Here is a 23,612-nt window from a genome sequence, read left to right as displayed (position 1 = left end):
GCACATGGCTGAAGGATCAACCTAGGGCACCCAATACCACTGGATTGCCCCTGAATCACCATTGTTTTATTCTGTCCATCTGGAATGTTTCAGTTGTTTGTGCTGACTGCATAAGACAACTTTTCTTCTGCAATATTAATTAGAAAAATAAAGAGGGGCAGTTTTCAAGCTGCATTAGGGCTTTAAGTCACACTGTTTGCCCCTTAACGTAACTTAAAGAGCCTAACAAAGCTTGTCTAAAATTAACATGACGATATTTAGGTCACTGTGGGTTTACACAGTAATGAGGTGTAAAACATGAAAATGCTTGTAAAGCAGCTCATTACTATGTAAAAAAACATAACACAACTTACAGTGATACATTGCAAGTCGCAATGATGATAAAATAATCTCAGCCAAAAGCTGGAGATATTTTACCTCGGTCTTGAAAGCCGTTTAAGCTCTACTGTTTCTGGGACATTGGGACCAGGGAATTCATTGTACCCGCTCCTGGGGTAAAGGAGAGAGGGAGAAGCTGGCTTTGCAGCAGAGTGCCCAGGACCATCTACTATCTGTCCAAGATCCTGAAATAGCTCTAAAGGACAAAGAAATAAGAACCACCAATAGCTGTATGGCTCCTGGGGATCCACACACATCAACCCATATTTTCACTTTGGAGCTTCAGAATACCTGAGCCTCCCAGCACCCATAACAAAGACTGTACATGAACATCTTAAACTATCTGCTATACCCTTAGTGCAGAGAGGCTAAGGAGAAAATATAGAAATAAACTAACAAGGAGAAACATTGACAAGGAGATAAAAATGACACTGTAAATACTGTTTAAATACTGCCTCTGTCATATTTGCTGCCTCTGTGACTGTTGTTGTTCCAATTACTTGCCTAAAATTCAATAGCTCAGAATACCAAACCTGGAGTGGTCTGACTCATCAATTGAAAGGAGTGAGCATCCTGTGTAGTAAAACTGTCTACAGCTTCCTAGTTTTGATAGTCACAAGCCTAGTCCCAACCAACAAATTCTTAATGTGAGCAGTCCCCTGTACAGTATTCAGGTGTACACCTGGACCCACCTTATACTAGCTGCATCCAAATTCCCCCCTCCCCCTCTGTAAATGAAATGATAATTACTTCTCATGAAAACTGCTTTGCTAGTAAAACGTCTGCAATCACAGACAAAATGTTTATGAGAAGGGTTTTGACTCTGCCAAGTCCTCTGCTGAAACAATAAAGTAATACCATTTAGCTGACCCAAGATGAGCCTGGATGAAATACTCCCCTGTGGGTGTAAAGTGCTAAATTATATTGCAGTAATTGCTTTAGTGGAGAGGAGAATATTGTTTTTTTGGAGGATTTTTTTTTCCTTTTGTTTGCTTGTTTTTTTAACTCATTAATTCAAAACTACCATGCCAGGAACTCTTCAGAGCTGCCAAGTTACCCAGTTCCAGGAGGGAGATGTTAGACCAGTCCTGGATTTCTAACAAACTCATCTACATGCGTTATGGAGCCTACCGCATTGATTTCAATGGATGGATGGAATCAGAGACTGCAAATACTATGTTGCTGAAACTGGGTAACTTGCCAGCTCTGATTGTTAGGTCCTCTCCAGTCAGTAGAACTATTTTCTAACAGTCCAGCAGGGGATATAGCTAGCAACGGCATCATTTTAATCTAGCAAATTAATAGTAGCATAGTAACATAATAAGTGATGACAGCACATAGAGACCTGTACAGTCCATGAGGGTTACCACATGGCTCAAGAAAAAGGAGGACGGTTTGAGCCAGTCTGGGTTTTACTTCCATTGCTTTCAATGGAAGCAAAACCCGGACTGGATCAATGTGTCCTCCTTTTTCTGGAACCATATGGTAACCCTTGCCTAACAAGGCAACCATTCCAAGCAGTTTACAATTCTTCATGAAAAACACTAGTATCTCAAACAGGGCAGTTGGCAATTCACCACCATGCCAGCTACATATAAGCAGCTATATATGACTAGTAAAAAAGCCCGTTTCTGTGATTGATGAAACGGGCGCTAGCAAGGTATTTGTTTTTTGCAATGATTGTGCTGAAAATGGTGTGTTTGATGAAGTGGTAGGTGGCTTTGAGGTTGGTGTTGTACTGTCAGTGTGTGGCAGTGTGTTTTGTCAGTGGGGGTTAGTGTGTGTGGTGCAGTGGATTTACGGTGTGTAGCACTGGTGGTGCTAAGTGTGTTTATTCTGGCCTTTTCTCTATGTTGTGGCTGTGTTTTTTGTTTGTGGGTTAGCGTGTGTGTTGGAGGTGTGTTATGGTGTGCATAGGGTTACCATATGACTCCAGAAAAAGAAGGACAGATTGAACCAGTCTGGGTTTTACATCCATTGCGTTCAATGGAAGCAAAACCTGGACTGGATCAATGTGTCCTCCTTTTTCTGGGACCATATGGTAACCCTAGGTGTGCAGCATTCTGTTGTTCTGTTTTAGCAAGGGTGTGTTGAGATCTGAGATAGAGAGAGAAGGGCAGAGCCTGCACTGTTTTTTTTTCTTGTCGTCTTCGGTGGAAGGGTGCTTTGATCTTCTACATGTAGTAGGGCTTTTGATGTGGTGTTGTGGTTGGGGGGGGTGGGGGTGGGGGTTGTTGATTGTGTGTGAAGGGCAGAGCCTGCACCCTTTTTTTTGTTTGTTGACGGCTTCGGTGGTAGGGGGCTTTTGATCTGATGGGTTAAAGTGTGTGTGTCTGTCGGTACAGAGGCTTTTGCTGACGGGAGACTGCAGATAATGTGCTGTGTAAACGGTGAGTCGTATGGTAGTCGTTGGGGGAGGAGGTGGAGGGCGGTGTTCCGACGTTGTAGAAGAGAGTGAGGGAGGAGTTGGAGGGCGGTGTTTCTAGTTTGTTAGTTTGTATTAGTGAGGGAGTTAGGCGGTAGCATTTTGGGGAGTGGGGTGTGTGAGGGGGGCTGTTTCTGGTTGACGTGGTCTTGTGTTGGAGGGCGTGGGTTGTTTTGGGTGTGGGGGTTAACCTGGTTTTCCAGAAAGCGCTGATGCCCTTCTTTTTTGTCCTTGTGAAGAATTTATTGCGCTGTTGTCGGGTTTTTTTTTTTAATACGTAGGATTTCACTTTGACTCGCGCTGCTGTGCTGTGATTGGGCACAGTCGTTGATGACGCTTCCGGAAACAGGAGCACGAATGCTTCAAAGCGGTTTTTTGTTTTTTCAATACGTAGGAGTTCATGTTGACTCGCGCTGCTGTTCTGTGATTGGGCACAGTCGTTGATGACGCTTGCGGGAACAGGAGCACGAATGCTTCAATGTTTTTGTCCACGCTGCCAGCTTCAGAACGTTGCAGGTGGGTTTTATTATATATGATGCAGTATTGGAACACAATGCAACATGTGGCAATCACAGAGACATGGTTCACAGAGAACCATAACTGGGATCTAGTAATGTCATACTATAATCTGATCAGGAAAGGTAGAGTAGGAAGAAAGGGAGGGAGAGTGGCAAACACGACTTTCCGCAGAGCATATGAGTAAATCCAAATCAACAATACTGTGGTGCTAAATGACCCGTGCTGCAATCTGCTCTTTAAAAAACAAAAATTGAGGAAAAGGCCTCAAAAGTCTGTGGTACTCAATGAAATTTCATGAAAAATTTAATACTCAACAGACACCAACTTCATCACTGGCCAGAAAAAAACTCCAAATAATTTTTACTAATTTTTTATTTCTTATTTTCTCCTTCCTTATTTTTAAATGTATTTTCTTTTGAAACAGTATTCAATAAAAGTACAAAGTCACAAAACAGCTAGTACATTCAAATATTTTCAAAGGCAATATGGCACATATTATATGTATAATATAGCACAGTTATTTAGCATCACAGTATTGCTGATTTAAAGATAATATTAAAGCCACACAATGGCAGGACCTACAGGCAGAGGCGTAGCCAGGTTTTGATCTCAGGGGGAGCAGACGTTTATAAAATAGGCGCCAGTTGGTGTCAGCTAGACAGCAGTGTCTGTGTTGTTGCTCAGAGGCTGTGGCCAGCAATGATTAATACAGGCTATGTTGCATCCTGCCTACAAGGAAACAGTAAGTTACATCAGGAGGCAGCACGCAGAAGAGGTTCCTGGACTGGCCAGAGCAGGCAACCTGTCTTCGTAACTACAAAGTAAAAATATTCAAATCATGACCATCAACTCAATAACAGCACACACATTCCTTCCATTGCTAGACACTTTGTTTAAATCAGATGAGTTTTTGATGGTATGGTGACTCTACAGGATGTGAAGAATACTAGCCTTAAGCATTTTTATTTTGGGTGACAAGGGCCACCAAAGGCGACCCTTGCCCCAGAGCCTACTTTCAAATAGGGCTAGGACGGTGCTATAAATATTACAGTGGGACCTAGAGAAGTGCTTCCCTAGGTGGTCCTGGAGTACCCCCCTTGCCATGGATACAAGTCAATAAAATTAGCAAGCCCGACACAGGCCGTGTTTCGCCCCACTGGGCTGCATCAGGGGCTACAAAACAAATAATCATGTAACAATTAAAACAAGTATAAAAACAAATGAAAATAAAATAATAATTTCATTCCATTATCATAATTACATGCTCGGCTGATAGTCATAGAACACCATGATAACATAATTCGATATACAAAAAAATAAATTAATTAAAATATCCAAATGATATTATGACGTACTTAATTACACAAATTAAATGATAGACATGAATTAAACAATATTAATATATATATATATATATATATATATATATATATATAAATTTATAATTTAATATATATATTTTTTCAACTTTTTTAATTTTAATTTTAATCTTATTTCTTATTATTAATTTATTTTTTTTATTATTTATTTATTTATTTGTTTGTTTATTTTTCACATCTTTTTCTACTATTTATTATTTATTTAATATTCTTTAGATACTCAAGTGGAGACTATCCAGCTTATAATCGAAAGAGAAAAACGCCTATATTTCGACCCAAATCGGGAGATGGGTGTTTTTCTCGCAAAGGCGCCCAAATCGGTATAATCGAAAGCCGATTTTGGGCGTTTCCAACTGCACTCCGTCGCGGAAACAAATAAAGTTGACGGGGGCGTATCGGAGGTGTGTCGGAGGCATGACTGGGGCGTGGTTATCAGCCGAGGAGAGATGGGCGTCTGTAGCTGATAATCGGAAAAAAGGCGTTTTTACCGCAATTTTGGGTCACTTTTTTTGGACCCTATTTTTTCACGAACAAGTCCCAAAAAAGTGCCCCAACTGCCCAGATGACCACTGGAGGCAATCGGGGATGACGTCCCTGGCCTCCCCCAGTGGTCACTAACCCCCTCCCACCAAAAAAAAACCCACTTTAAAAACTTTTTTCCCAGCCTGTATGCCAGCCTCAAATGTCGTACCCACCTCCATGACAGCAGGATGTTTTCAATCCTGTCACAGCCTTTCCCTGGGTCAGATGTGGCTCTCGGGTGCAGTACAGGGTCACATCAGCATTGCATTGTGGTGGGTGTAGGGTATTGGGCTCCGTGATTTCATTAGCTTGTGTTACAGTCTCACGATGTTGGTAGTTGGTAGGCTCTTCTCCCATGGTGCTTTTCCCCCTGCCTACTGGATCAGAGTGTGCCCTGTTGTGTTTCCTGTTGTAGTCCATGCAGTAGTGGCCATTTTTGTAAGCCAGTTTTAGTTCCCTTTCCTGTGTTAGCCACGTTAGACAACTTAGTTCTTACCTTGAATGTGGCTGAAAGAGGGCATTGTACAGCATTCTGCCAGCTCTGACCTACTGCTAATCTCAGTACCAGGGAGACTCGTTGCCAGTGGGGCACAACCTCTACAGTTAACTGTGAGTAAACGTGCTTATTCCAATAAAGGACGTTTTCGGAGAGATTAAGTCTTCAGGTGTCAACTGGTGTGCCAATGTTATACAGCAGCAATAAGTCCTAGAGGCCTGCGTGTATGCAGGTCCCTGGAGCACTTTTAGTGGGTACCGCAGTGCACTTCAGGCAGGTGGACCCAGGCACATCCCCCCCCCCCCACCTGTAACACTTGTGCTGGTAAATGGGAGGCCTCCAAAACCCACTGTACCCACATGTAGGTGCCCCCTTCACCCCTAAGAGCTATGGTAGTGTTGTACATTTGTGGGTAGTGGGTTTTGGGGGAGGGGGGTTGGGAGCTCAGCACCCGTGGTAAGGGAGCTATGCATGTGGGAGCTTTTTCTGAAGTCCACCGCACTGACCTAGGGTGCCCAGTTGGTGTCCTGGCATATCAGGGTGTCCAGTGTACTACCAATCCTGGCCCCTCCCACGACCAAATGGCTCGGATTAGGACGTTTTTGAGCTGGGCATTTTTAGTTTCCATTATCGCTAAAAAAATCAAACGCCCAGCTCAAAAACGTCCATTTTTTCGAAAATACGGTTCGGCCCGCCCCTTCACGGACTCGTTCTCGGAGATAAACGCCCATGGAGATAGGTGTTTGCGTTCGATTATGCCCCTCTTTATGATCATACAGATATTTATTAGGTATGTGTCAAATCTATTTCAAACATAAACGCAGTATATATTTCATTGGTTTTTAACTTATGTAATTGACTGTTTTATATGTGTAACATATTATGTAAGTTTTGATTAATATTTATTATTATAATACATATTTCATTCAATATTTGTGTATTAATATACATACACACACACACACACACACATATATATATATATATATATATATATATATATTGTTTGTTTGTTTGTTTGTGAATGGTATGTAATTGAATAATATTGTTTAATTCATGTCTATCATTTAATTTGTGTAATTAAGTACGTCATAATATCATTTGGATATTTTAATTAATTTATTTTTTTGTATATCGAATTATGTTATCATGGTGTTCTATGACTATCAGCCGAGCATGTAATTATGATAATGGAATGAAATTATTATTTTATTTTCATTTGTTTTTATACTTGTATCCATTAAATATTGTTTTCCACATATATATCTGCTTCGTTTGGTTTCCATCTTGGAGTATGCTGATCGATTACCCTGCTGTTTTCTTGTACCCCCTTGCCATTCAGGTTTTCAGGCTATCCACAATGAATCTGCATGAAAAGGATTTGCATGTAATGGAGGCAGTATATGCAAATCAATGTCATGCATATTTATTGTGGATATCCTGAAAACCTGACTGGCAAGGGCCAACTTGGGAAACACTGCCCTAAAACACAAAACTTACCACACCATAACAGCCCTAATCTACCTATGAAAAGACATTGCTATATGTATTACACTGGACTCTGGAGCACCAATATACCTACTGTTGGGAAACTGGAACAAGCTCCACTGTTACACATTCCTACAGACACTACATTCTAGCAGAATCCTTCACCTCATTTGCACATGCAGAACATGGACAGACTCTTATCTGTATAACATAAGAGTAGCCATACTGGGTCAGACCAATGGTCCATGTAGCCCAGTATCCAGTTCCCAACAGTGGCCAACCTAGGTCACAAGCACCTGGCAGAAACCCAAACTGTGACAACATTCCATGCTACCAATCTAATACAGAATAGGGAGCCACAAAAAAAAACCCAAAATTGAAATAGAGACCACCTCCTCTCTGCCCAAGAAAACCAGACTCTATAAACAGTGCAATACTAGTTTAAAAAAAAAACAGAAATGCATTTTCTCCTGTACTTTGCAAAATAAAAATGGAAAAGAATGTACATTTAAAAAGCAGGTACATCTCAGTCCTTACAAAGTATTAAATAAAAATATTTTTTCTATCTTTGTTGTCTGGGAATTTGGCTGGTCGCAGTCTTTTTTTCCAAGTTCCATGAGTCAGACTTACAAATTATTTTCCAGGTTGGCCTTTCCATTTCTTCTCTCGCCTCTTGTCTCCTTTACACTGTTTGGCACTGACTTTTCGTTTTATGCCCCCACTCTCAAATAGCTGTGTATAGAGCTGCCATGTGATCCAGTTCCAGAAGGTAGATTTTACAACTAGTCCTAGTGTGAACTCACAACCCAAATGTGGGATTTGCAGTCCCTGATTCTACCCATCAAAATCTGTGCTGCAGAACATCCAAAATGACTTAAGAAAATGCACTCGAACCCCTGCAGGGTTGCTAATTTGAAGATATTGGAGATGTGCATTTTCAAATACTGTCATATTCCTAATATCAAATTCAAAATAAAATACCCTTTTCTACTGTTTGAACAATTTATTTTCTCATTTGCTTTGGTCCCACTGAGGAGCATAATCGAACGGCGCCGGCCAAATAGATGGCCGGCCATCTATTTTGGCAGCGCTGCAAAGAGCTGTCCGGAACCGTATTATTGAAAAAGATGGCCAGCCATCTTTTGTTTCGATAACACAGTTGGGGCCGGCCAAATGCCATAGATCGCCGGGTTTGAGATGCCCGACTTCGTTTTTCAGCGATAATGGAAACTGGAACCGGCCATCTCAAACCCAGCCAAATCCAAGGCATTTGGCCGTGGGAGGGGCCAGCATTCGTAGTGCACTGGTACTTCTGGATGTTTAGATCTTGCTGATCAGTTATCCTATGACTTACTTGTTCTGGAGGGCTGTATTTTTGTGATACTGTTTTGAGAAATGTTCAATAAAAACTTCATACAAATTAAAAAAGTCCCTGACGTGCATTTTCCCTTAATGGCCGTTGTTCTGCACTTTCCCTTGATGGCTGTCTTTCTCTCTGAATGGGGAAATCAAAACTGCTCGTGCTCACAGCTTTTTTAGTAGTAACAGTGAGATTTGAAACAGCCACTTTTGCATTACAAGGCCAGTGCCGTAACCACTTGGCCACAGTTCCACTTACTTGGATGTTCCTCCCTTTTGATTATGCCCCTCCAGGTCTCTCTCAGCAACTCACAGACAGCTAAACCCGCTGTGATTGGCTGAGAGAGACCTGAAGGGGTATAATCAAAAGGGAGGGGAATCTAAATAAGTGGAGCTGTGGCCAAGTAGTAACAGCACTGGTCTTGTAATACAGAGGTGGCCAGTTCAAATCCCACTGTTGCTACTAAAAAAGCTGTGCGAAAAACAGGGTTTTTTTTTAATTATTTATTTATTCATTTATATAATTAACACAAGCTTAAATCTTGTTACATGTAATTCAGACAACAAAGAAATATACAGTGGTGGAAATAAGTATTTGATCCCTTGCTGATTTTGTAAGTTTGCCCACTGACAAAGACATGAGCAGCCCATAATTGAAGGGTAGGTTATTGGTAACAGTGAGAGATAGCACATCACAAATTAAATCCGGAAAATCACATTGTGGAAAGTATATGAATTTATTTGCATTCTGCAGAGGGAAATAAGTATTTAATCCCTCTGGCAAACAAGACCTAATACTTGGTGACAAAACCCTTGTTGGCAAGCACAGCGGTCAGACGTCTTCTGTAGTTGATGATGAGGTTTGCACACATGTCAGGAGGAATTTTGGTCCACTCCTCTTTGCAGATCATCTCTAAATCATTAAGAGTTCTGGGCTGTCGCTTGGCAACTCGCAGCTTCAGCTCCCTCCATAAGTTTTCAATGGGATTAAGGTCTGGTGACTGGCTAGGCCACTCCATGACCCTAATGTGCTTCTTCCTGAGCCACTCCTTTGTTGCCTTGGCTGTATGTTTTGGGTCATTGTCGTGCTGGAAGACCCAGCCACGACCCATTTTTAAGGCCCTGGCGGAGGGAAGGAGGTTGTCACTCAGAATTGTACGGTACATGGCCCCATCCATTCTCCCATTGATGCGGTGAAGTAGTCCTGTGCCCTTAGCAGAGAAACACCCCCAAAACATAACATTTCCACCTCCATGCTTGACAGTGGGGACGGTGTTCTTTGGGTCATAGGCAGCATTTCTCTTCCTCCAAACACGGCGAGTTGAGTTCATGCCAAAGAGCTCAATTTTTGTCTCATCTGACCACAGCACCTTCTCCCAATCACTCTCGGCATCATCCAGGTGTTCACTGGCAAACTTCAGACGGGCCGTCACATGTGCCTTCCGGAGCAGGGGGACCTTGCGGGCACTGCAGGATTGCAATCCGTTATGTCGTAATGTGTTACCAATGGTTTTCGTGGTGACAGTGGTCCCAGCTGCCTTGAGATCATTGACAAGTTCCCCCCTTGTAGTTGTAGGCTGATTTCTAACCTTCCTCATGATCAAGGATACCCCACGAGGTGAGATTTTGCGTGGAGCCCCAGATCTTTGTCGATTGACAGTCATTTTGTACTTCTTCCATTTTCTTACTATGGCACCAACAGTTGTCTCCTTCTCGCCCAGCGTCTTACTGATGGTTTTGTAGCCCATTCCAGCCTTGTGCAGGTGTATGATCTTGTCCCTGACATCCTTAGACAGCTCCTTGCTCTTGGCCATTTTGTAGAGGTTAGAGTCTGACTGATTCACTGAGTCTGTGGACAGGTGTCTTTCATACAGGTGACCATTGCCGACAGCTGTCTGTCATGCAGGTAACGAGTTGATTTGGAGCATCTACCTGGTCTGTAGGGGCCAGATCTCTTACTGGTTGGTGGGGGATCAAATACTTATTTCCCTCTGCAGAATGCAAATAAATTCATATACTTTCCACAATGTGATTTTCCGGATTTAATTTGTGATGTGCTATCTCTCACTGTTACCAATAACCTACCCTTCAATTATGGGCTGCTCATGTCTTTGTCAGTGGGCAAACTTACAAAATCAGCAAGGGATCAAATACTTATTTCCACCACTGTATATACATAGTATACCAACATCATAGTATATCTCCATGACAAAAAAGGAAAAATTGTTATTAATTTCTTTGTCCCTCCCTTAGACCACAAATCTATTTAAAAGGGGGTGTAAAAGTAAAGATCAGGAAAATCTAAATTAAAAAAAAGAAAAAAGTACAAAGGTAAGACATGGCTGCCTCTCCACCAAAGTATATTTAAAATTTACCCTTCAGATATTATGTCTTTACTACTCTTTTCAGGTCTATGAAAGATTTCAATTGCTCTGGCATGAAAAAAACATATTTAAGTCCTAAATATTTAACAACACATTTACATGGATAGGCTAATAAAAATGTAGCACCCAATAACCGTGTCTCCTCTCTTAAATCCAAAAATGTTTTCCTTCTATCCTGTGTAACTTTAGTGACATCCGGAAATATCCATATCTTCTGACCACAAAATGTTTGATGCATATTTTTAAAGTAAAGTTTCATTACCACATTTAAATCCTGTTCAAACACATATGAGACCAAAAGTGTAGCCCTATTTGTTACTTCGGATAGAGAGTCCTCCAAAATTAAAGAAATGTCTTTCAATTCGTCAGGGTTTCCATGATCTGGAGCCGCATGGTTCTCTTCCTGGTATTTTTTTGGCAGATAATATATTTTATTCACAGGGTGAAGATTTTGAGGTAACATTTTCAAATTTTCAGTCAAATATTTTTTAAAGAGTTCCAAAGGAAGGATTCCAGTTGGTCTAGGAAAATTTTAATATTCTCATATTCAGTCTCCTATTATAATTTTCTATTTGTTCGATCTTTTGTCTAATATTCAAATTGTCTTTAACTATCACAGACATATTTTCTTGCATTTTTGATATATCTTTTTGAGAAGTCCGTACCTGATCGTTGAATTCTTCCTTTAAATTATCTATTGATTTGGAGAGTTGGTCCACAGTTACAATTAGATTTGCTGTTTGTTGAGTAGATTTAGTTACAATATCTTTCAGGCCTTCCATAGCCTGCCAAAGAGCCTCAAGAGTAACCACCGTGGGAGGCATCGGGATTTCCACCCTACCTCCTGTCCCTCCTGCCTTTGATTCCGGGAGGAAACCTCCTCCGCTGGCACCAAGTTCTCCGCCTTCCGGGTCTTGAATAACAGCTTTACCTTCCCGTACTAAGGCAGGGCACGGTGGATTGTCGGGCGCTGGAGGAGAGAGTGTTATATTATTTTCCTGAGGTGTCGGGTTTCCTGCCCTGACATCTAGCAGAAATTCAACTCCAGTTTGATTTGGTGGCTGCCTCAGAGCGAAGCTGTTGATTGTAAGTTGCTTCGGGGAAGATGTCAAGGTGGTGGAGGATTTTTTCCCTAACATTTCCCTTTCTTTTTGTATGCGGCATAGCTGGTAAAAGGATAAAATTTTCAACAAACGCTCGATCAGACTCAGCGTCTTCAGCACAGCGGCGCCATCTTGTCACGCCCCCTCAGAGAAAATGGAAAGTCTTAACCAGATAACCAACAGGACTCTGAGGGGGCTATGGTAGTGGTGTACAGTTGTGGGTAGTGGGGGTTTTTTTTGGGGGGGGGGGGGTTGGGGGGGCTCAGCACACAAGGTAAGGGAACTATGTTCCTGGGAGCAATTTATGAAGTCCACTGCAGTGCCCCCTAGGGTGCCTGGTTAGTGTCCTGGCATGTCAGGGGGACCAGTGCACTACAAATGCTGACCCCTCCCACGACCAAATGGCTTGCATTTGGTCGTTTTTGACATGGACGTTTTTGGTTTCAAAAATCACCGAAAATCAGAAACGTCCATGTCTAGGGACGTCCAAATCTAGGGACTGTGAAATTTTAAGATTTGGACATCCCTGATGGTATTTTCAAAATGAAAGATGGACGTCCATCTTGTTTCGAAAATATGTGTTTCCCTGCCCCTGAATTTGGAAGTTTTGCGAAGATGTCCAAATCAAAACTTGGACGTCCCTTTCTAAAATGCCCCTCTATGTGTCTACTTACAGTCCCTTTTGTAGATTCCTTCTCCCCTGGAGCACAGCTATTGATTCCAGTGGCAACTGCTGATTAGATGATTGAAACTGAATCTTAATTTATCTTCTTCTACTACCTCTATGTGAAGGGGGGAGGCATTTTCTTTTATTTAACTGTAAATTACAGTACACATTCTGATGTCCCTCTTTCAAAATTTGAGAACACCTCTAATTGACCTATTTGTCAGTGAACAGAATGCAAAGCTTCTTCTCTTCTGTACCATTCTACCTTCTCTCCTACACCTCACAGCAGATGAACTTAAACAGTTCCATGAACTTGGTCATTTCTTTACATTTACCATCCAATTCCAGTCATTCTAAGAGTACTGCACAGGTTCCAGAAAAGCTGTTGTATAATGATTCTCATAGTGTCCTCCTATTAACTTCCACATAACTGGTTCCTTCTCCAGAACCTGACAGTTCTACCTCCTTGCATGCTGCTCCAGTTCCCAGCACTGATCACTCAACAGGAAAGCCAACATCTAAATCCAGACATCAAATCTCTAGACCTCATAGACTGAAAATTCAACTGTCTCTAGGTGGAGAGGGTTGAGCTGATTACCTGGTCCAAACTTTCTCCTTCAACAAGTGCAGCAGCTTGTGTAGACACATTGAGCCTGCAAAGAGGTGGGAAAATGTGGGATACAAATGCAATAAGTAGACTCTGGTGCTTGCTTGCCCTGTGTTACCATCTCCAGGTACTCTAATCTGAATAGACTGGGACCATCTCTCTCTCTGAAGTAGATGGACTTCAGTGAGTTTACAGGCAAGCCTGGTCCCCTAGCAGTATCCTGGTACCTGGGCTGGGTACTTATAGGAATACTGTTTTCTCTCCAACGGATGGATCCTTCTCAGTCAAGCAGGGAAGGTGCAGTTTTTCTGGAAAATGTGGGGTTAGTGAAAGGTCAGAGCTGGGGGGGTGAGTTTGGTGGGTTTTTTTCTGGTACAGTTCTAAAAGTTCTGGTACTGCTTCACAGGCAGAACCTTAGCCATCTCTACATATGGTGTAATCATAGCTGCCATAAATATTGTTGTGGTTTCCTCAAGCTGTTCAATTTCTGTACTCTTTCCAAGACTTAGGGAGAGATGTCAAGTTGCAGCTAAACAAAATAGTGTTGTTGCCATGTTAGTGTACTTAAAAGAATCAACAAACAAGCCGTAAGCGGTGCATTTTGATTGGAGTAACTTAACATACTGATGCTTTACTACTATGCAAACATCAAACATAATTCTCTATTCTACAAAGGTATTGAGATATTCCAATTGTAGCAGGCTGCCAAAATGTTCTTTCCTATGCAGTAGGAAAAAGAACATTCTGGGCTCCTGCTCCAGAAAGGTGCCAATCAACTCTGAATAGTGGGAGGGCTATTCTGCAAAGTAGCCCAACAGCATTGAAGATTAAGCTTTTACTGGAAAGTATAAAGCTATGAGGTAAGGGAGGAGTCTATTCTTTCTCCTTTAGAGGGGTCCATAGCAAAGAGAGATGTAGAACAGCAATAGGTGTGTTACCCCACCGGGGTCCACAGGAGTCTTAGTTTACTGCTCTAGAAGCTAAGAAGTAGATAAGTACTTAAGTATTGCCACACTGGGACAGACCAAGGTCCATCAAACCCAGTATCCTGTTTCCAACAGTGGCCAATCCAGGTCACAAATACGTGGCAAGATCCCAGAAAAGCTCAATACATTTTATGATGCTTATCCCAGAAATAAGCAGTGGATTTTCCCAAGTCAATTGAACAATGGTTTATGGACTCATCCTTTAGGAAGCCATCCAGACCCATTTAAACCCTGCTAAGCTAACCGCCTTTACCACATTCACTGGCAACAAATTCCAGAGTTTAATTACACGTTGAGTGAAGAAACATTTTCTCTAATTCGTATTAAATTTACTACTTTGTAGCTTCATCGCATGCCCCCTAGTCCTAGTATTTTTGGAAAGAGTAAACAAACAATTCACATCTACCCATTCCACTCCACTCATTATTTTATAGATCTCTATCATATCTCCCCTGAACTGTCTCTTCTCCAAGCTGAAGAGCCCTAGACGCTGCAACCTTTCCTCGTAGGGAAGTCGTCCCATCCCCTTTATCATTTCTGTCACCCTTCTTTGTACCTTTTCTAATTCCACTATATCGTTTTTGAGATGTGGCGACCAGAATAGAAAACAGTATTTGAGGAGAAACAAGTATAGGAATTGCCAGCTGCTTCCTGGTGAATAAAAGAGAGGAGTATTCCCATACTGATTAAACTGATCAGGGGTTTCCACTCTGCTCCACACCCAGTGGCCCTTTTACAAAGATGCAGGAGGGATAAAGTGTGCCAAATTGGCACTACCGCGGGAGTAGCGAGTGTGCCCAGTGGTAATTCTGAATTTAGCATGTGCTGAATCCCGCAGTAGAAAATATTTCTCTACTTCTAACGCAGGGGTGTTCCACTTCCCACGTTGGTGTGCACAGCATGGTTACCACATGGGTAGCACATGAGCCCTTACCACTAGGTCAATGGCTGGCAGTAAGGGCTCAGGCTATAAAGTTTTAATTTTTTTTGCACACCTATTTCCCAGCCCATTAAAAAATGGCCTTTATCTCGGCCACGGTAAAAAGTGACCCAGTGCACGCCACGAAGACGCACCCACACTACAGCAGGCCACTTTTTATTGCGGTTTTGTGAAAGGACCATCCAGTGTCTTCACTATTATAGGTGAACAGCATTTCATTGCAAATGTGTTCCTTATTATTTGGTGCATTTCTCTTTCTTTCAGTCTCTGGGTGGCAACAGGGGCAATAGGTCTTCTGTGCTCTTATCCCTTTGGTGTTTTCTTTAGATCTACTTCATAGCAGTGGCGTAGCCAAGGGTGGGCCTGGGTGGGCCAGGCCCACCCACTTTGGGATCAGGCCCACCCAGTAGCAGCAGCACACCTATGCTGGTTCCCTAGCCCCACCAGCTGAAAACTCCCAACTACTGTTCCTCCTGCACACCTTGTAAATAACAGATGGCATGCAGGAGAGACAAGGAGAGACCAAATCACCTGTGGGACAGGGAGGGGTTCTTCTGCCCACCCATCTTGAGTCCAGGCCCACCCAAAGTTGGGTGTCTGGCTACGCCCCTGCTTCATAGTTCCGTGATCCGTAAGTTTGAATTGTTGAACACGTTAGTGGACAGGACACTGAGTGGGTGTTTTATCCCCTGCTGCGTAAGATGTCAGCATTTATTTATTTATTACATTTGTACCCCGCTCTTTCCCACATACAGCAGGTCCAGTGCGGCTTACATAGTAAAAGAAAGCATCTTACATGGTAAAGAATACAGTAAAACAAGGAAATGCAGGAACAGTATTATAAATTGTGATGATCATAACTACTTACGTTATGAAAGGCATTACAAAGGACATGTGAAAAGAACGTAATGAACTAGAATAGGGAAGGTAGACAAGGATATTCAGTGTTCTATGTGTAGTCTCTGATAACCACCAATTGAAATATGCACTTCAGGTTCAATAATGTACCAGGATAGGGTTGCAGAAATCCAGGACTGTCTCAGAATGTCCCTTCTGGGTAACTTGGTAGCTCTCCAGCCCTAATCATTAAGCCTCTGCATTCAGAGCATGTGCTTGTATAGTCCCCATGCTCATTCATGAACTATTATGCTATCATACCCATAGCTAGGCTATTCACTTTTCCCTGCTACTTTTGGAGAGGTGAAATGGTAGTGGAGGAGGGGGTCCCTGGTAGGGGGGGGCCCACAAATACATGTTTGCCTAGGGCCTGATATAGTGTTAATCCAGCCCTGAACACAGGCTGCCTGCGAGCTGGCCCTACTAGGGCCTTCTCTGCCCCTTCCTTGGCCACCTTTAAATCTAGACTGAAAGCCCACCTCTTTAACATTGCTTTTGACTTGTAACCACCTGCCTCCACCTATCCTCCTCCTTCCTGTACACAATAAGTGATTTGATTTGCTTACTTTATTTTTTGTCTATTAGATTGTAAGCTCTTTGAGCAGGGACTGTCTTTCTTCTATGTTTGTGCAGCGCTGCGTATGCCTTGTAGCGCTATAGAAATGCTAAATAGCAGGGACTGTCCCTCTATGTTAAATTATACAGCGCTGCGTAACCCTAGTAGCGCTTTAGAAATGTTAAGTAGTAGTAGTAGTAGTAGTAGTAGTAGTAGTAGTATTCACCAGCTCTACTGCTTCCAACACTTTGGATTCTTTCCCCAACAGTAACTGTCTTCTGGCTGCAGCTTCACACTTGTTAGCTCTCTCTGACACCAACCCCCTTATTCTTCAGGTCACTCTGCCCTCTGAGGACAGGTGTGGAGCAGACTGGAAACCCTTAATCATTTTAGTCAGTATGGGAACACTCTTCTCTCTTTTATTCACTAGGAAACAGCTGTGAACCAGACTGGCAATTATCAGCATTGAATGGCTCGTTATTCGATTAAGTTATGCATGTAAATTGGGCTTGCACCCAATTTAACCCGCATAACTTTATACAGAATTTGGGGGTTAGTGCATGCTCTTGATAGAATTTGTTCTGGAACAAAACAGAAAAAAACAAATGACACCTAATTTTTTAGCTCCTCATCCCTAAAAGGAGGTAAGGACTAAGGAGTAGCACTAAGGAGGAGAAAGGCATGTAAGAAGCAGAAAGAAGTTTTTTTTAACTATTCAGTCTATGGAGAGGTGTGAATGATGTTGGAGTCTGAGGTGAATAACAGTGTACAGAGCTGACCAAGAGCTATTTCTCTGATGAAGTTTGATTCTTTTTGCAACCATCTAACCTTATCTTAAAATGGAGGACGAGATAGTAGGAAAAAAAATACTGAGGGGGGGTCAACATTCAAAGCGATTTCACTGGACAGAAACAGCTTGTTGCTTCTTCGAGGCTAACCAGTCATTTTCAGAGGCACTTTAATCAGTTAGTGCCGCTGAAAATGACCGTTTAGCGCCTAACACAAAACCAGCTACTTTGGAGGCATTCTGTGGTTGGTGGGGGGGGGGGGGCAGAATCAGCACTTGGTCAGTTAAGATCATCGCATAACCATGACTGCATAAAAGTCAGTCTTATCTTTATATGGTGCCCCATAGCCGTTTAAACGTTGAATATCACACTTAACCGGCTTAGCCGACTCCATAAACCCAGAAATTCAATGTCAGAGCTCGGACATAGCCAAGCATTGAGTTTCCAGGCATAACGCCGTTGGTGATCAGCAAAACATTGAGTGCTTCCAGCTATCAACCCCTGAGCACCTATATTTATGTTCCTAAGCTAGGCTCATAAATGTGTGCCCTATTTTCAACCAAACTTAGAAGCTTAAATTATCAGCTGAAAATTCATCTTACTTTAGGAGCATAAAAGTTTGTAAATTTAGTTCTGTCATTCATTTTCCTAGTTTTATTAGCCTAATTTATAAGCCTACAGCTGAAAATCAGTGCTAAGCTCCTAACTTTTTTCCCAATCTTAAATCCACCCCCCTTGCCACTCACTCACTCTTTATGCGCCTAATATAGTTTAATTAAATTTTGAGTATAGAGTTATGCACATCCTTAGCAAATTGTCAAAGAGGCCAATTTTACGAGCATAACTCTCGAAGGGATCCTTTTACTAAGCTGAAGTAAAAAGTGGCCTTAGTGGGTCCTTACGTGGGTTTTCCCCATGCACTAATGCCATGCAGGTGGTAAGGGTTCACACAGTAATCTTGCGCTAATTAGTTAGTGCAAGGTAATGTAGCTGCACTGATTTGTGCAGAAATGTCCACTCTCCACCCACAGACATGCCCCCTCCGTGCAAAAATAAAAGTATTTTTTTAGCATGCGCTGATTTGGCATTTACTTCAGGATCACTGAGCGCTTCTCACTGAATGGCATTTTAAGTGGCAGTTAAGCACGCATTAGCACTCCCTACAGCTTAGTAAAAGGATCCCAAAGTTAGGAATATGAGTGCTTTGACTATTGGGCCCGGCATATTTATTTTAAAGCCATAACAATCTCCAGCTGTTTTCTGCCTTTTTCAAATTTACTGTTCCTAAGCATTATTCTACCTAACATATTTAGCTCCCTGGCAGGGGAGTTTTTTACTTGTCTCTGTGCTGTGAGAAAGGAGGGCTGAAGGATATTTTTGGCCATAGATTTTACTATAATGATTATGTACCTGCCTCAGGGTAACTCTCAGCCCCAATACACAAGAGGTCCGCTACCCAATAAAATGTATCACCTACTATTTCTGTGTTAACCCTGGACAGGGACACATAAAAGGTTACACGGGCTGAATTGCAGTGTCTAGAATATCTTTCAAAAGAGGTGGTAGGGGGTAAAATGGAAGCAGGTTTTAAGAAAGAGTGGTAAAAGAACATAGAGGAACCATAGAGACAAACAGATGTTTAAAAAAAACACAGGAGACATCAGCACAGAGCAGCAGTTACTACCCTTCAAGGCAGTACTATGACTTCATTAATCCTCTGAAAATGAACTGGGGTGACCCACGCAGAACAGCGATTATAACCCTAAAGAGAAATCACTGGGGTAATTTGCATGGCGCAGCAGTTCCCACCCTACACAACAGTAATAAAATTGTCCGTAGCCTCCAAGAAAACACTGGGATGGATCTTTTACAGAGTGGCAGCTATAACCATTCTCAGCAGGGGTACAACAGTATCAAGATTACAAGAAGGTTGCATAGAGGAAGCACAGTAAAAACCCTAACCTTATCTTTTTTATCATAACACTACTAACCTTGGTCAGTATGGGTATATTGCAAAACTTGATACATTATAAGACAGAGGAGGGAGTCTGAGTGTTGCTTTAAGTGCTAGCTGGCCAATATTTAGCCTGTGGCAGTCAACAATTTTTTAAACGCTGACAGCCGCGGCAGAATTAGCCCCAGAAATTCAGTGCCGGGCCATGACCGGTACTAGCACTTCATACTGGGGGATAATTTCAGTGGTGCTGGCCATCAAAGCTTATTTAGGTCCCAGCTGATATTCAGCCAGGGCCCATCTAAAACAGTTAGGTGGGTCCCTGCTGTATATCGGCCAAGACCCAGATAGTGTTTTTTTATTTAACCCTAACTCTATAAAAGTTGCTAAAAATAGCACATGCAAATTTGGGTGTGTACACAATTTGGTTGCACAATTTAACTGAATAACGAGCTAATTAGTGCTGATAATTGGCTTTTTAATAAGCAATTATTAGCACTAACTAGATTTAAATTAAACGCATGCATGTAAATTTAGGCACAGGGTCTGTGCCTAAATTCTAAGCGTGAGTCAAAAAGGAGGTGTGGAAATGGAGGGTCATGGGCAGTCTGGGTGTGATCCTTTAAGTTACACACATAGTTAGAAAATAAGGGCATTTGTGCCAAAATTTACATGCAGGTATTTGCTCCAGGTTCCAGTTTACATGTGCTAGTCTATTGAGTAATGAGCCAATCGGTGATGATAATTGATAACAACCAATTTTCATCACTAATTGGCAATAATTGGAATTTACATGCGTTTCTTTTCAGGAATACCCTAAAAAGTGGTGTCCGTAAATCCTAACGATTGTAGCTGAAAAGGGGACACAGTCATGGGAGGAGTGTGGGCGTAACAGGGGTGTTACTCAAGTTTATGCACGTTGTTATAGAATTCAGGGGAACGAGCCTACATTTAGGTATGGGTTTTTACACCAGTGGCGTAAATGTCTACACCTAAATGTAGACGTGTTCCCTGGTCCTATGCGCTATTCTATACACCATGCCTAACTTTAGGAGCATTATATAGATTAGCGCTAGGCACATTGATCGGACACATCTACATTTTAGACATCATTTACAGAATCCAGCCTTATATGTATACGGCCCCCGAGGCCAAGGGGTAGGAGCTTATTCTATAATGGAACCTGGGCATCCAGATTCTGTTATAGAATATGGGGCTGATATTCAGACCGAGGGAGGGAGCTCGGTTAACTTACACGCTAAACCTCGTGGACTTACCTCCCAGAAATGCCACAAGATCATCCCGTAAATTTCTCAATCTGCACTTCCCCAGCTGTAAAGGTCTAAAATACAAGCTGATGCATTCCACTACCTTCTCCTACATGAGCACGCAGTTATGGAATGCACTACTTACAGACCTGAAAATAATCGACGAAATAACTAACTTTCGCAAATCTCTGAAGACATATTTCTTCAACAAGGCCTACAAAGAGAACATATAGCCTCAATAATCCACCTCACCAACCACCCAGTTATGAAAGTCCACCTTCCACACTTACCATATTCACTTCCTTCTTTCTTCCCTTAATTAATCCCTGCACATTACTAATTGTATCTGATATCCTGAAATGACAATGTCATAACAAAACTCTGTAAGCCACATTGAGCCTGCAAATAGGTGGTAAAATGTGGGATACAAATGCAATAAATAATAATAATAATTTGGGTGTCCCACTAATATTTATCCCTCTATCTACTTACACACAAAGTTTGATCACAATACTTCCACACGGTGGAAGCTTGTAACCATGCAAATTATCCTGTACACTTCTATGCATTGGATTTTCATCATATCAAAAACTTTAATTTTACATTGATTTTAATGGGAGCTCCACTGAATGGCCATTTTGGTTTGAACAAATTGCTACAGTCTATATGATTATACTATGCTAATTAACTATTCAGATGATATCATTTCCTTCTGCCATTCTAACATATCTTTTCAGAGGATACTGCTATGTTTCTCTTTTTCACAAGAAGAATGATGAAATGTACAGATCTGGTTTTAATTCAGTGATGAGTAAAGTAGTGGAAATAGTACAATCTGTGGACTATTTCAGTCTCTCTTCCCACCACTGACACTCATGTTCTCACATACACTCTCATCCTCCCCAATCCTTCTTCCGAGAACTGACCCAACTAGCATTAACTCTCCTACCTGTTCAGCTGTAGCTGCAGCAGGGTGATACAATTTTCAAACCTATCTTTCTTTTAATCTTTTCTTCTTTGTTTTTTAAATTATTTTATTTATATTTATTCTCACTCTTGCCTTTCCTTATTAATTCATTTTTCCTTTTTCCATATTTCCTTTCTCATCTGATTTCTAACAGCTTGATATTCAAATTGATGTGAATGGGCAGATGAGGCCCCTACCCACTTAAATTGTGCTCAGTTGGCCAGTCACCGATATTCAGTGGCAATTTAACCAGGAAATGTACCTGAATATCAGCGATGACTTGCTATTTTGAAAGTGGGCAGGAGTTGGGGAGGAGCCAGCAGTTATGTGGGTGCCATAGCTCCCCCTCCCCCACTCATGTACTTCACAATTACTTTCCTATCACATATTCTAGTTCAAACCCCTACCCTACCTTTTATGTCTTGTACAGTCTCTTTACCTTTGCCTCTAAATTAAACTGTAAGCCATTCAGATAACTTCGTTCACGGGCGGAATAGCAAATCTTTAATAAACTTGGAATTCAGTGCCGGTGCCTGCATAGCTAAACGGGTATGTAAGATGTCATAAAGAGCAGTTCCAACTTTGCCAGCTAGCTATGCGGGTGCTGACACAGAATTTTGGCAGGTACAGTCCAAGTTATCCCCTCCTTCCTAGGCACCTCCCCCCCCCAACTTCAACAATAGAAGCCACATCCCCAACATGTCCCCCCCCCACTATGATCGGCCCATTTCCCAGCCCCTCTCACTACAATAGTAGCCCCACCTCAATCTTGATCCCCCTCTAGGACCTCCTCACAATAATAACCATGACCAACCCCCTCCCCCCTCCCATCAACAATAGCAGCTCCCCCATACCATGACCGACCTCCCAATTGACACTGGCCCAACAATAATAGACGATCCTGCCCTCCCCATTGCAGTAGGCTCCCATGGATCAACCTTAACTTCACTGGTAGTACAGTGGGTTAGCAAAAGTGAAGCCTACTCGCTACTGCCCCTAGTGGGTGCAGCTTGAAAATGACAGCCGCTTGCTGTCAATCTTGTTGAACTCTGATGGGCCCAATGTCCATATTTCTGGCTGTGGCTGCTGGTGTGCACATTGAGGTGCACTCTATACTCCAGTTACCAACACTGTTTCCAGGCCCCAGAATGCTACACAGAGATATTTTTCAGATAATCTCTGTGATGTGTTGGGGGCCGGCAAATGGTGTTGGTCACTGAAGCATCAGGGTGCTCACACATGTTCCTCTGCCACCCAGATGGACAAAACAGCATTTAAGAGTGACCTGCAGCATTCGAGGGGGTGTAGCCCTATCGGGTTGCCAACTAGATCCAGAGTCACCCAACAGGGTTAATCCAGTCCTGGACTTACCCCAATGCATGTAGGGACTTGTAGCCTTGATTTTCTTAGGGAATTCAATGGAGAAATCAGAACCACAAGTCCCTGCATGCAATGGGGTAAGCCCAGGCCTGGATAAACCCTGTCAGGCGAATCTGGATCTAGTTGGCAACCAGTCCATGGTGGGAGAAGAGGAGAAAGGAGTGTGCCACACACACACGCCAATACAAACATACATGCATACCACCCTCCTACATGTCACCTAAAAAAAACAGTTTAAAACAGGGGCGTATCTGATTGGGGCCACAGGAGCCTGGGCCCTCACAGATTTTGCCCTGGACCCCCCCTACCGCCGCCAACCCTCCCCCGCCGTTGCCGTGGGTACCTTTTCTTGGGGGGGACCCCAACCCCCGCCAGCCGAGGTCCACTTCCTCCTGCCGCTTTTAAGTTCTTCTTCATCCTAGGCTCTACTTTCGGAGTCTGACATCGTTGACGTCCTGCACATACAACGTGCAGCGACGTCAGACTCCGAAAGTGGATTGAGGTAGCAGCGCCAGCTTCTTTGAACAGCACGGGGTGACGAAGCCTAGG

General features: G+C 42.5%; 1 protein-coding gene across 3 annotated transcripts in view; it reads right to left on the bottom strand.

Moving 5' to 3' along the window:
• Positions 1–23,612, bottom strand: part of SEMA5A (semaphorin 5A) — a 976,513-nt gene that overhangs the window by 592,918 nt on the left and 359,983 nt on the right. The gene's annotated exons all lie outside the window — the stretch shown is intronic.

Source organism: Microcaecilia unicolor, chromosome 1 (assembly GCF_901765095.1).
Source record: "Microcaecilia unicolor chromosome 1, aMicUni1.1, whole genome shotgun sequence".
Classification (NCBI taxonomy): Eukaryota; Metazoa; Chordata; class Amphibia; order Gymnophiona; family Siphonopidae; genus Microcaecilia; species Microcaecilia unicolor.
Note: the sequence above shows the minus strand (reverse complement) of the source record. Positions and strands in the feature narration are given on the sequence as shown.